The 14927-nt window shown below is 38.9% G+C and overlaps 1 pseudogene; it reads left to right on the forward strand.

The window, feature by feature from the left end:
- The first annotated feature begins 7140 nt into the window (after positions 1–7140).
- Positions 7141–14257, forward strand: LOC139672655 (mitochondrial inner membrane m-AAA protease component AFG3L2 pseudogene; annotated as a pseudogene).
- Positions 14258–14927: the final 670 nt, after the last annotated feature.

A 14927-nucleotide genomic window follows, 5' to 3' on the forward strand; every position in this document is an offset into this window, starting at 1 on the left:
CATGGAAATACAGAAGGTGTTGCTAGGAGAGAAAGAGATTTTAAGGGCATTTACAGTAAATATGAACAAACAACTTGTGCTTTCTAGTACAGAAAATGCATTGTCATTATTTGTATTTCCATGCATTTCATGTGCATTTTGTACAATTTTCATTATGTTATGTTGTAGAGTATTTCTATGAGGTTATGATTTAAATTGTGGTAGACTATTAATTTTTTATAGGTCAGAATTTAGGATGCTGCAGGAAAAATAGCACAGCTGAGGAAAGGCAAATTGGATAGAAGCACATATTTGTAGACATGTAAAAAAGAATCTGTCAGCTCTTGCAGAGTTGCGTAAAATACCTTACCACTTACTGATTAAAGGAAAATGGAGAAGAGGTATAAAAGCACACATACATACACACTATCTCAGCTCTTAGCTTTCTAAAACCTTTCAGTCATACTTGGAGGGAGTAGAGTCCCCATTTCAACTGATAGGTGTTCAAGAGTTTCCTCTGTTCCTTTTGAAGGTGTCACATACTCAATTTTTAGAACAACTCAAGCTTGTTTTACTTCAAGTTCCTTTCTTTAAGCAAAAAATTGCAGTTATACCCCAGACTTCTAAAAAGTACCTGCTTTATATAAATTATTTTTCTGATGTAAGACTAGTTTACCACCTTTTCCCATTTAATTAAAGTGAAACATAGAATCATAGAATCATAGAATCGATTGGGTTGGAAAAGACCTCTGAGATCATCAAGTCCAACCCTTGGTGCAACTCCAGTCCATTTACTAGATCATGGCACTCAGTACCACGTCCAATCTGCATTTAAAAATCTCCAGGGATGGTGAATCCACCACCTCTCTGGGCAGCCCATTCCAATGCCTGATTACTCTCTCTGGAAAGAATTTTTTTCTGATATCCAACTTCAATTTCCCCTGGCAGAGCTTAAGCCCGTGCCCCCTTCTCCTGTTGCTGAGTGCCTGGGAGAAGAGACCAGCCCCCACCTGGCTAGAACTTCCCTTCAGGTAATTACAGACAGTGATGAGGTCACCTCTGAGCCTCCTCTTCTCCAGGCTAAACAACACCAGCTCCCTCAGCCTCTCCCCATAGGGTTTATGCTCCAGTCCCTTCACCAACCTTGTTGCTCTTCTCTGGACTCGCTTCAGCACCTCAGCTTTTACAGACTATGGAAAAAAGGGCTGACTACTTATGAAGAATTTACAGATAGAGCTGGGTCATGCAGGAAAAAAATTAGGGAAAGAAAAGTGGAATTTGAAGTAAATTTGGCTATTTCACTTAGGGATAACAAAAAGTCCTTTTATAAATACATTAATAACAAAAGGAGGGGCAAGGAAAACCTCCATTCTCTGTTGGACTTGAAGGGAAATGTAGTTAAGGAAGATGAGGAGAAGGCTGAGGTACTTAACACCTACTTTGCCTCAGTTTTCACCAGTAAGACAGGTGGCCCTCAAGACAACTGGTCTCTGGAGCTGGTAGGCAGGGAGAGGGAGCTGAATAGCCCTCCTGTACTCCAGGAGGAAATAGTTACTGACTTACTGAGCCAGCTGGATCCTAACAAGTCTATGGGACCAGACGGGATCCATCCCAGGGTGATGAAGGAGCTGGCAGAAGAGCTTGCCAAACCACTCTCCATCATCTTCCAACAGTCCTGACTCTCTGGGGAGGTCCCAGATGATTGGAGGTTGGCCAATGTCACCCCAATCCACAAAAAGGGCTGCAAGCAGGACCCTGGCAACTACAGGCCTGTCAGCCTGACCTCCGTGCCTGGCAGGGTTATGGAGCAGTTCATCCTGAGTGCAATCACACAGCACCTTCAGGGTGGACAAGGGATTAGACCCAGCCAGAATGGGTTTAGGAGGGGCAGGTCCTGTCTGACCAACCTGATCTCTTTCTACGATCAGGTGACACACCTGGTGGATGAGGGGAAGGCTGTGGATGTGGTCTATCTGGACTTCAGCAAGGCCTTTGATACTGTCTCCCATAATATACTCCTGGAAAAGCTGGTAGCCCATGGCCTGGACAAGTGTACCCTCTCCTGGATTAAGAGCTGGCTGGAGGGTCGGGCCTAGAGAGTGCTGGTGAATGGAGCTGCATCCAGCTGGCGGCCAGTCACCAGTGGTGTTCTCCAGGGGTCTGTGTTGGGTCCAGTCCTGTTTAACATCTTTATTGATGATTTAGATGAGGGGATTGAGTCCATCATCAGCAAATTTGCTGATGACACCAAGCTGGGAGGGAGTGTCGATCTGCTGGAAGGCAGGAGGGCTCTGCAGAGGGATCTGGATAGACTTGAGAGATGGACTGATTCCAATGGGATGAAGTTCAATAAGGCCAAGTGCCGGGTCCTGCACTTTGGCCACAACAACTCCCTGCAGCGCTACAGGCTGGGCACAGAGTGGCTGGAGAGCAGCCAGGCAGAAAGGGACCTTGGGGTACTAACTGGCAGGAAGCTCAACATGAGCCACCAGTGTGCCCAGGTGGCCAAGAAGGCCAATGGGATCCTGGCCTGTATCAAGAATAGCGTGACCAGCAGGACCAGGTCAGTGATCCTTCCCCTGTACTCTGCGTTGGTGAGGTCACACCTTGAGTACTGTGTTCAGTTCTGGGCCCCTCAGTTCAGAAAGGATATTGAGGTGCTGGAGCGAGTCCAGAGAAGAGCAACAAGGCTGGTGAAGGGACTGGAGCACAAGCCCTATGGGGAGAGGCTGAGGGAGCTGGGGTTGTTTAGCCTGGAGAAGAGGAGGCTCAGAGGTGACCTCATCACTGTCTAGAACTACCTGAAGGGAAGTTCTAGCCAGGTGGGGGCTGGTCTCTTCTCCCAGGCACTCAGCAGTAGGACAAGGGGGCATGGGCTTAAGCTCTGCCAGGGGAAATTGAAGTTGGATATCAGAAAAAAATTCTTTCCAGAGAGAGTAATCAGGCATTGGAATAGGCTGCCCAGAGAGGTGGTGGATTCACCATCCCTAGAGATTTTTAAACGCAGATTGGACGTGGTACTGAGTGCCATGATCTAGTAAATGGACTGGAGTTGGACCAAGGGTTGAACTTGATGATCTCGGAGGTCTTTTCCAACCCAATCGATTCTATGATTCTATGTTTCTTAGCTGCTTAAGTGAAAGATACTTCATACTCAAACTACATTAGGCCATAAGGCCATAAAGCCATAAAAATATATTGTAGGTGAGCAAAATAAAAATCACTGAAATGTAACCAAAAGCTACACTTCCACTCAAATGAGGAAGTATTGTACTGTTCTGCAGCTCGTTTGGATGGTGCCAGTGGGCAGGAAGGGGAGCCAGCCAATCAGTGTCTCAGCAGTTCTCAGGATATAAGGTGAGCTAAACAGCAGAGTTCAAATCCTATTTCTGTTTAGAATTCTCCCCAAACATACTGATAATTAAAAGCTTTGGGTTTATACCAGCTCAAGTTACTATGGCAAACTGTAGCAAGGACTTCTGTCAACAGCAGTCTGAGAGATCTGCTTTAGTGGAGAGTTATCAGTAAAGGAACAACTAAGTGCCCTGGCATATGTCCAAAAAAGCACTTACACAAAGGCTTCAATCAAAACTCCTGAATCATCTCAATCAATACCTTTGCTTTTTTTCACCTTTTTATCACTTTGTCCAGGTTTATAGCACAACAAAAGCATTAATTAAAACTAGCCTTTATTGTCTGTTTAAACTGAAAAAACTGTCTGCTAAAAAAAAAGCTACAAAACTCTCTGTGACAAAGTAAATAGTGATTTACACTGTAAATATGGATATCTGCATAAAAGAAAAATCATGTAGCTTCACAGTTTTAAAATAAAATGAAAATTATAAATTCATAAAACTAATTTCATTTTTAAATGCAGCTTGATTCATACACATCTATTCCTTGAAGGACAGTTCCCTCAACAGTGACTTCATTATTTTGTCTGCTCAGTTAAATTCATTGTTTGCATAATTGTTAAAATTTATTTGCATTTGATTTGTAACCACTTAGATGTGTACTCATGTTTCAAGTCACTTCATCCACCAATCACTCTTAGAAATCACAGCAACAAAGATAACTGCTATACGATTCTGTTGAAATTCAATAGGGTATTTTTAATAGCTGCATAAAATTCTGAAAGGTAGCAGACCAACAAACAGTTTTTCACATCTTGAGTCTGTGCAAATACAAGAACAGACAACCACAACAAAAGCAATGGCATTTCCTTTCTCCTCTGCATTTGTTTACATTGAGTACACAGCAATTCAGAGGAAAATCAACCAAAAAAGGTTACTAACAGGAAGTAAATAGTAATTTGGATGTTATTCAAATGAACATTCTATTTCAATTTTTTTTCATTACTTGTAGAATTTTGTTTCTCTTTTTTCAAACAACTACTTTAAGGTGTGAGTCAGCGACAGAACAGACAGGCTTTAAAAGAAAATGATTATTAATGAGGCAAGGGATTATTCCCTTTCAGTTGAGAGTATCAGCTCATAGCACCTCATCCATTCAACATCTTCTGGAAATCCTGGGCATGCTGGAGAAGAATGCCATTTAGGGTAATAAAGATCTGAAGCAATTGATTGAAGTATCTTGGAAAAAAATTTATTCCTCTGTTTTTATGGGAAAAAAAATATTTGGACTTTTCCTCTAAGAATTACTTTCAGTGGCTACTTCACTTGAAATGTTGAAATATCTTTTTATGACTAAGACATTTCAATGCTATTAGTGTGAAAATAAATTCCTGGATGTCTGTCTACATCCCCCATACAGTGCCTTTCCAAAATATTAAATGAGAAACAAGGGAAAATAGAGATGTGTACTGTCTCACTTTGGCAGAGGGATATTCAGAGTTGCCTGATTTCCAACTCTGCAGCTATAGCTTGTGAATTCATTGCCTTTGTCCATTTGCAGACCAAATAGGCTCTGGCTTTGTGATAATTCCTAAAATCACAAATGAGAAATTTAGATTAATACTTAGAAATAGTTCATGTTTGGTTTTTTGCATTAGGTTAGACTCTTAATTTTTAAAATTCTAGTTGCAAATGAATTCTGATAGCTAAGTAACAAGTAATATTCTTCAAGCTTTTGTATTGGAGCTGATACTGTTTAAAGTCTTCATTAATGGCCTGGACAGTTTTAAAAAGGGGTCCTGCATCATATTTTCAAATGACATCAGACTGGATGGACTGGTCAATATGGGAGGGTTGGCATGCCATTCAGAGAGGTGCTGGATAGAGAAAAAACTGGACAGAACACATAAAGAATCCTTATGAAATGCAACAAAGGCAAAGGTGTTGCTATCTGTGATGAGATAAACCGTTACAATAGTACAGTCTGAGGACCACATGGTTAAAAAGTCTCTTTGTACGAAATAATCTGAAAGTTTTTTAAAGGCAACACATTGAGCACAAGGCAGCAACACACCCTTTCAGCAGTGAAGACAAATCTCATACTGGATTGCCTGAGCCACCAGCTGTAGAGAAGTGACCACTGGAATGAACTCTTATGGAGCAGCAAGACCAAGATTCCTACATGAAGGAGGATGAGCTGAAGGTGACTTTGTCACAGACTGGGGTAGGGCCTTCACTGACAAGTGTACAGTTCCACAGAACCAGGTACGGTTGGTGGCAGTAACAAGTTCAGCATGTCATGTGACAGGGTCAGGGCTGAGGGTAAGCTGTAAGTCCAACAGAAACATCAGGACCAGCAGGAAATCAGGCTGGACATAGGACTACATGCTCCACAGGTCAGTCAAGAACTAGGGATGCAACCTGAGCTTAAAGAATCTCCTGGACCAAAAGGCAGAGGATACATAGGTGCACTGAGCCTGCTCAGGACATTTAGTACTTGTAGGTGCAATCAGGGCCCTGACAATCCAAGAACTGAGTTCTGCATAGTAACTAAGTCTTTCCAGATTTAGTCAGTTTTTTCCTAATAAATTTCTAGTGACAACTAATCAATCTGTCAGTTCATATTCTCAGATCAAATTAGAACATTTCTTATGTCATGTAAAGTAATTAATTTTATTGTGCTTTTCAGTTGCACAACTTTTATGTTTTTATTTATTCTTGCATTAACTGATTATAGGATTGTTTAAAAATACTTAGGGGTTTATATATAAAGCATAGTTATCTGTCCATTTATATTTTATCTAATTTAGCCTGTACTGTGTCAATAGTGAATTCAATGTCTTACTCAAAAAGCAGCACCATGACACTTTGCAGCATACTAAATTCAAAGAAGTGAGGTACTTTTGAGTCATGAGAGAAAATTGAGCATTACTATTTCAACTTGAGAAAAATAAGGTATATTTCTTAATTTGTTAAACATTATTTAATTATTATTTTTCAACTGTCTAATTCTTTTCTTTAAAATAATAATCACGTTACAGTGTTGTAAACTACAGGAAGAAGACTAGATTACCCCAAAATAATGGTCTTTCATATGTGTACTTGGTGAAGGGTAAACATGAAACAAAATAATTTAAGACAAACTGGGGCAAACCAACCAGCATCAACATCATGGATGAATACTCCATCTGACTAAGGTATACAACATATTCTTAACTTTTCAGAATAAAACCAGTCTCTTAGATTCACCAAGAAAGGTCTTCAAAACAGTCAGTCAGGTTTTGGACAGATCCATCTATCAATATATTCTACTCTTTAGTACCATAATTCTTGGGTTCTGTCACACATCAGCTTTCTTCATTCTTTTTCCCTCTTCATTACTTATCCCAGCAGTTCTGCTCAGGTTTGTTTTGTGTCTTTGCATCTTTGCAGTAACTAAGTATAGAATCAGAAACAAATTTATACATCACAGTAAGAAATGTGACACGGCGGCATTAATTTTTAGCTGACTTGCTCTATAGAACATAACTCAGTCCTTAAAACCCAGTGCCAGGTTTCCATACTCTGTTTGTAAGCAATTTAAAAAATAAAATAAAATAAAAATAAAAAAATAAAAAATAATAAAATAAAATAATAAAATAATAAAATAAAATAAGATAAAATAAAATAATAAAATAAAAGTGAAATTAAATAGAAAATAAAATATAAAATAAAATATAAAATAAAATATATTGAGCAACTAGCAGCCAGTCCCCAAAGTTAAGCAATGCAGAAGACTAAGTTCTTAATGATAGAGGGATTAAAAGCGATGCTTTTTTATCCAGCATCCCAGTGGTTTTCATCTTACCCATTTGGGATCCAGATAGCATTCATTACTCTGCCCAAACACCATGTGAGAGCTTCAATTTCTATGGCAGAGAAGGCCTTGGAGCCTGTCAGCTCCTCCTCTTCAAGCTCTTCCAACCTTAATGGACAGTCTAAGAATCTTGCCTGTATGCCAGATGATTTAACCCATTACTGGCTTAGATGTAACTACTGTTGAAGAATATCCCATGAAATACAAAAAACTTCAACAGGCTGAATATAAATATCTTCACCACACAATATCCTGGTTCCTTAGCATTTGCAACAGTCATTATGCACAAAGTCTAGAAGAAAAGAATTAATTCTGCAAGCTGCAGGAGAAGATTTGAATGGGTAGTTGAAAGTGGAAATCAAGGGAATTAAGGGGACAGGAGAACAACAGAGAGCAAAAGAAAATTTTCAAGGGCAATGGCCAGATAATGAACAGATCACTGCAGAGAAACAACAGAAAAAAAAGAAAAAATGCAAAAACTATGAGTCAGAAAGTACCTAGGACTTTGGGAAAGGAAAACTGACAGTACATGAACAAAATTATCTGTGTGAGAAGGAGCAAAGTAATAAAAAGCTCAGGGATGTCTGACTATGGAACAGACAGGAGAGACATCTTCACTATTTGGTTTGACATTCTCACTAAACAGCAAGAAAAAAATAACATTTCTGTCTGTGAAAGAGAGAGATAACCTAAAAGCACTCCTGGAGGTAGCAGCAGAGGTGAAAAAAAGCCATAACTGGGCATAAGAAAGAGCAGGTGTGTTGAGTGTCTGGGAGGGTGGAACTGAACTTTCACTGCAGCTCTGCTGGATGAGAAATGCTGCATTGCTCCAAAAGCTGTAGTTTCCATTTCCTTGTAGGCTGTCAGCAAAAAAGCAAGCACTAAAGGTTCTTTTTCAATCTCCTCCTGTTCTCACAAAACATCAGACCTACATCAATTAAACTATGAAAACGAAAAGAAATACTATGTCTGAGCAATGTCCTGAGGGCCAGAAAATCCTAATTCTCTTGAAGTGGTGGAAGCCCTGTTCCTTTTGACTTTAAGAACAATTCTGGACAAAGTACTTGAAAATGCCAATAAAGAACATTTGTGCAGTGGCAGGAGATTAACTCAATGATCTAATAGGTGTCTTTCCCCTCTAGCTTCTATCACTCTTGTTTAAATTGCTCTTTAAATTTAGAGAGTTAAAATTAAATAAAGACAGGCTGTCACACCAATATAAGCCTTTGAAAAAGGCTTAATTCATTCATCTATTAAATTCATTCATCTGTTGTAGCTCTCTCCATGGGCCAAATCCTTCCTTCACTTGTATTTGTGTAATGCTGTTAAAATCAGTATGAGAAATTCGAGTAATTATTTATTCCCTTTCAGGAGATGTAGCTTGTTTGGGAGTAAACTCTCCTAAGTGTTTTCAACTCCACAAACATCTGAGGGCTTATTGTAGTAGTCGTAGTCATAGTAGCAGTAGCAGTATCCACAATAATAATAATAACAGAACTTAAAATTAATTCTGTGTAGGCCAAATACTGCCTTCGGCTGCAGTGGCATAAATTACAACAAAATTTACTTTGAGCTCCCATTGCTATTTAATGGTAAAAGCAAGTGAAGACAACAGTGGCCAGAGTGCCCTGCTCCATCCCACCCTCCCTCCTCCCTCCCCCAAAACACAGAGATCATAACCTCTGTGATGTCTCTATAATCTGTAAAAGTGCTATTAGAGCAGGTTTCTTAAATGGTTCTGTCATCAGATCTCACCCTTGAATTTCATTTAATGTGTGCCTTTATCACAGTTATAGAATAAGTGAGGCTCGAAGGGACCTCTGGAGATAAGCAGGTCCAACTGCCCTTCTCAAGGAGGGCCACTTAAAGCCAATTGAGCCAAACCATACCCCGACAACCTTTGATGTGTATCCAAGGAGGAAGACTCCACAGCCTCTCTTGGCAATCTGTGCCAGTGCTCACAATTTAAAAACAAGTGTTTCCTGATGTTGAGATGAAGACTCATGTGTTTCCTCTTTGTGTCCATTTTATCTTGTGTCCTGACAGTGGACACAACAGAAGACCCTTCATCCTTCTTGTATCCTCTGTTCAAGTGTTTATATATACTGATGAGATGCCACCCTGAGTCTTCTCTTTTCCAGGCTGAACAAGACCAGCTCGCTCATTCTTTCTTCACAGGAGAGATGCTCTAGTCTCCTAATCATCAGCCCTTGGCTGAACCCTGTCCAGTGTGTCCATATCTCACTCCTGCTGAGGAACTGAGAATCATTGTCATTTATAATCATTCTCATCTCTGCATTAACAGGATAAACATGCATAAACTACACTTGGAACAATAATAGTTTTGTGAGTCTTCTAACAAGTTCAAATGAGTTTTGAAAAGACTCTTTTCTAAATAAATGACCCTTTGACTCTCTGTGTGGACTAGAAAATGAGCCTTATAATCCCATTAGTTATGTACACAGAATGTTTCTTTTGACTAGAACTCAAATTTGTTATCACAAGCTTCCTGGTTTCCTTCATTATTTGTATATTTTTTAAATGAGTTGATTGAAAAAAGCTCATAAAGTAATCACTTGGAATGAATAAAAGCCTTTCATTCCTTGTTTTGCAACTGCAGTGATGTCAATTATGTCCCAGAGAGGGGCATATTATCAACCAAAAAAATATAAGTGATCTCTGCATCTCACTTACAAACTAAGCAACAATAAGAATGTTAGAAAAAAATAGCACTGTGGCAGAAGATTAAACCATTTTAGCTAGCAGCATGGTTACTCAGTATGGGGACCATTTCTAATGCAGGACTTACTGTTGTCAATTTTTAATGCATCCATGAGGATTAGAATACATAACAGCAGTCACAACAAGACTTCTTTAATAATTATTTTAGTGGTAGGGAAATAGAGTTTTTCATGTGGTGAACAAGAAACCACTGCTTGCCCTCAGGGAGAGGTCCAACATCTCAATCCAGCATGGCTATTAGTCAAATAATTAATCATAAGTACATAAGTGACCTCACTGCACTAAAAGGTCAGACTGTAGAAAATCTTATAAAATTAGAAAAGTTATGGCTACATGTCTGTACCTACACATTAGCCCAAGCCATATTGTCTTCATTCTTGTCCATTGTAAAGTATAACTGACTATATATAAAATGGTATGGTAAGATCCTGGCACTAAATAATGCTGTCTTTTTTAACGTTCAAATACCATGTGGTATTCCTTCCCTTCTTTCATTCAGGAACTAATATTTGTCAGTCAGCATGTGCTGATACAAAGCTTCTAATTGTCCCAAAGGAACAGATTGAAACATTTTCACCTAAACCCTTAAATACATTTCTTCTCAGTAGGGCAAAATAAAATGCCATGTTTATTTCAAAGTGCTGTAACTTCCACTGTGAAGCTGAATTGGTTTTGCTCTGCTTGGCAGTAAGTCTGCTGCTAGAGGAACACTATCCTGTCTAACAAGTGGTCTGCCGCCTCCACAAATATGACTGTCATGCCTCTTCTGGCTATAATTCACCTCCTATCACAACAGGGTGCACTGGGTATAGAGTTAACACTAGCTGCAACATAAGCACATTAAGACTGATTTTGAAATGTACAGAACAGTCAACACTATGACTGGATTTACAAGTCTGTGGAGAGAAAGATCCTAAACACAAACCTTTTGTGTGAGCCTATATATCCCAAACACTGCTCTCTGCCTCATAACCCAGACACAGCTTCTCTACAAGAACACAGGAGTGTAAGGCAAACATTACTACTTTCAAATTCACATAGGGAAAGGTTTCCCTGATATAAAGGAATTGTCATATCCTACAGAATTGAGTAGCATGAACAATCTGTCTGAATCCGTATCATAGAGGGAAGCCATATACCCAAGTGGGACTCAAGACCTTCCTTTAACGAAATTGAGTAACTGTGGAAAGGAGACAAGAAACAATCTCAAAGGTAAAAATAAAGAGCAATAAAGATGTATTGATGGTTAATTACTGGTTCAGTTTTCAGTCAGTCTTTAAATGAGTTAAATATTGGTAGAGATTTTTTTTGCTTTTCTCATATTTCACTTATTCTATATCTTGGCCTTGATAATCATGAAATATTCTGTTGCACCACACATCGTCTAATAAATGAAGTTATCAGAAATGCTGATGTGAACAGAAACAGAACAGACACGAAAAATCTATAGCAAAACAGTACTGTTAATCAGGAGTGAGATATCTCAGGAAAAAAAGAGCCAAAAAAGCCAGACATATAAGGATGATTTTTTTCATATTACTCCATTAGTAGAATGGTGCAAAAAGAATTAAAGTGAACTTATTATTATGACCATTGGAGGTCTGAGACAACATGTTTAACAGCTAATTTCACTGGATTAACAGGACATGCAAAATATATTTACTGGTTTTATATGAGATTCCCTTCTCAGCATTATCATATCACAGTTAATTTTCAGTGGGATTTGGAATTTAATGAGGTCCTTTAATGAGGAAGCCTATTAAAATTCACACTTGGGAATTAAAAGGGCATCCCAGTCCATGAAAAAATGAATCTTATTCCCTTGAGAGACTAGTAGGAAACCTGTGTATGCTTTTGTTTGGTGATCATTGCACCTGCACTACAAGAGGTTCAGAAAGTTTGTGTTACTCTGCAAAAGAAGCTTTGCCACACCTCATGAGGATTTACCTCCTCAATTTCCTCTTTTCTTTACCACAAGGAGCTGCTGTTTCATTAGCTGTGCTGACAGACTGTACCTCCAAGTCCATGCCTTTAGCTTTACCCTTTAACCAGGTGGGATTTCACCAAAAAAACCCCTACTATGTATGTGAATGTGTGTATATGCTTGAGAACACACATGCATATGACACAGAAGTTTGAGACAAAATTACCACAAACCCCACAATCTGTCCAGGTTATTCGTTAGCCTGAAAATTCTAGCAAGTGAATATTTAGCTTTTACATGTTGGAAATCAGAAGTGATAATCATTACTTTGTAAAAGACCTTTTAACTTCCTCTGACATGACTTCATTTACATTCAGATTTCTGATCTTGGGAATGGCTGGCAAAATCCTCCCTGAGGACTACTGGGCACATGTGTGTATTGAAAAGTCTTTGATGCATTTACTGAACTTGATTTTTAATGAAATAAACATCCCAAACCCACTATTATGTTCATGCTTGCTGAAAAAAAAAAAAGCCTAAATCATGAAGCTATTGAATAAATTCTCACCATTTTGAGAACTTGAAACTTCCACTAAGGGCAACTGGACAAGCACCACATACATCCTGCTTGAATGCTCTTCATGTTCTGGTTATGTTGCCATAGAATCATAGAATTTTTAAGGTTGGAGGAGACCTAAGATCATCAAGTCCAACCATCAATCAAGCACCACCACCATGTTTACCATTAAACCATGAGTTCAAGTGGTATATTCACATGTTTTTTGAACTCTTCCAGGGATAGTGACTCTATCATTTCCTGGGTAGCCTGTTACAATGCTTTAAAACCTTTCCATGAAGAAATTTTTCTTATTATCTAATTAAACATCCCCTAACACAATTTGAGGCCATTTCCTTTTGTCCTGTCACTTCTTACCTGGGAGAAGAAACTGACACTTTACTACAACCTCGTTTCAGGTAGTTGTAGAGAGTGATAAGGTCTCCCCTGAACCTCATTTTCTCCAGACTAAACCAGCCCAGATTCCCAATCCAGTCCTCCTAAGACTTTGAAAAATATTTTCCTAGTGGGAGAAAGCTAAGGGAACTAGAGGTACATCTGGAGAAACAAAAGATTCAGGCTACTGCCCATCAGCCTAGACAGACTAGTAGTGGAGGAGGTGGCAGTAGTGGAAAAACATGTGGTAAGGAAGAAGAAACTAACTTATGGAGCAGATTAAAGAACGGTGACATTACACAGGATGTCACAGAGTTTTGTTTATGTGTAGGGGAAAGCTGTGTTTTTTATACAAAAGTTGTATCCTATTTCTGGGTTCCTGGGAGAGGAAACACCTGGAAAGACTTTGACACTAACTACCTTTCTAAAGGAGTAGTGGACAGACTCAAAGTGATGAACAGACCTTTTGTTAGTGCAATCTTTTTTTCTGCAAAGTCCTCATGAATGGTACTTCTGGTTTAATATTGGCAGTGTGGACACTTTTGAATGGAATCTTGAAAACACTCAGCAAGACTTGGAAACAGAAGTGGAGAACAGATTGTCTGTAGTCTACTCAACAGAGAGTGATGGACCCTTTCTCTGGACTTTGCTGCCCAAGATCCTGGTTATTACTTCTTTATTGTACACATTAAGAGAAGGGTCCTGCAGGCTTAGGTCGAGCAGAGTGTGGAATGGGTAAACATTTCACTGTGGTTGAAACTACAGCCAAAGTCCTTCAGGATGAAATAGATGAAATTCAAAGATGTAGCTGGATGTGAGGAGACCAATTTAGAGATAATTAAGTTTGTAAACTTTCCAAAAAATCCCAAACAATGTAAGGATTTGGGAGCAAAAATTCCAAAGTGGTTAATTCTGACAGGTCCTCAGCATACTAGGGAAACACTGCTATCTAACGCTACAGCTGGAGAAGCTAATGAACCGTCTATCACAATCAACAGCTCAGAGTTCTTAGAGATATTTGTTGGTGGGGATCTAGCTGAAGTTACAGACTTTCTTGTTCTTGTTCAGAAAAATGCCTTGTGCATTCTCTTCATTGATGAAATAGATGTAGAAGGAAAAAAGAGAAAGGGGCGACTTTGGTGGACAAAGGGAGCAAGGAATACACTCATCAGCTTCAAATAGAAATAGATGGATTTAATACAGCCCTTAATGTAGTAATTTTGGCAGGTACTGACGGGCCAGATATTTTTGACCCAGAGATCAGGACTCTTTGACAGGCAGATTTACATTGGACCCCCAGGTATAAAAGGAAGAACATCTATTTTCAAAGTTTACCTTAGACCTCTGAAATTAGACACTATCTTTAACCTAGCAAGAAAACTTGATCACTAACACTTGTTTTTTCTGGTGCTGTTATTGCTGGTGTAAGCAATTTTGTTTCCTGTAATTAGAAATGGAAGGAAATGAGATACAAAGGGTTTACTAAGGGTTAGAAATGTCTGGTGAGGGAGTACTGTGCCGATATCCAAAGTAAGAACTTCCCACACTTCAATTGATCCTTTTTTCCTTCCTTAAAAATTCCTTTGTAGTTAGACTGTATTTTCTTATTTAGATATGGAAAATGTTTTGTTTCTCTGTTTGAGGAAGTTTAAAATAAGGGGGTTTTGTTGTTCTGTGAAGTTATGTGTAGCCCTTCAGCTTTCCAAAATCCCGTCAGTAATTTTGGCTAAAAAAACAGCAGTTGCATTTAAGAATGCAGCTTCCCTTCTTTACCCAGATTTTTCCTAATAAATGCCAATGATTTACATTATCTTGTATTCTGTTTGCATACAACCTTAGAGAATCACAGACTTACAGATTGTTTATGGTTGTAAGGCACCTTAAAGATCATCTAGTTACAACCCTCCTGCCATGGTCAGGAAACCTTCTCTGTTTTAATATAGCAATCCAGAAAGCATGCATAAGTGAAAAATGACTGAAAATACTATATTATCAATTCAAACAACTGACATAGAAAGGGCTGGACACATACAGAATGAAAGGAAAGCTAGCAGAGAAAAAAAGGCGGAAAATAAAAAGGAAGACAACAGAAAAATAAGAACTATTCGGGCTGAATATATA

This window comes from Pithys albifrons, chromosome 5 (assembly GCF_047495875.1).
Source record: "Pithys albifrons albifrons isolate INPA30051 chromosome 5, PitAlb_v1, whole genome shotgun sequence".
Classification (NCBI taxonomy): Eukaryota; Metazoa; Chordata; class Aves; order Passeriformes; family Thamnophilidae; genus Pithys; species Pithys albifrons.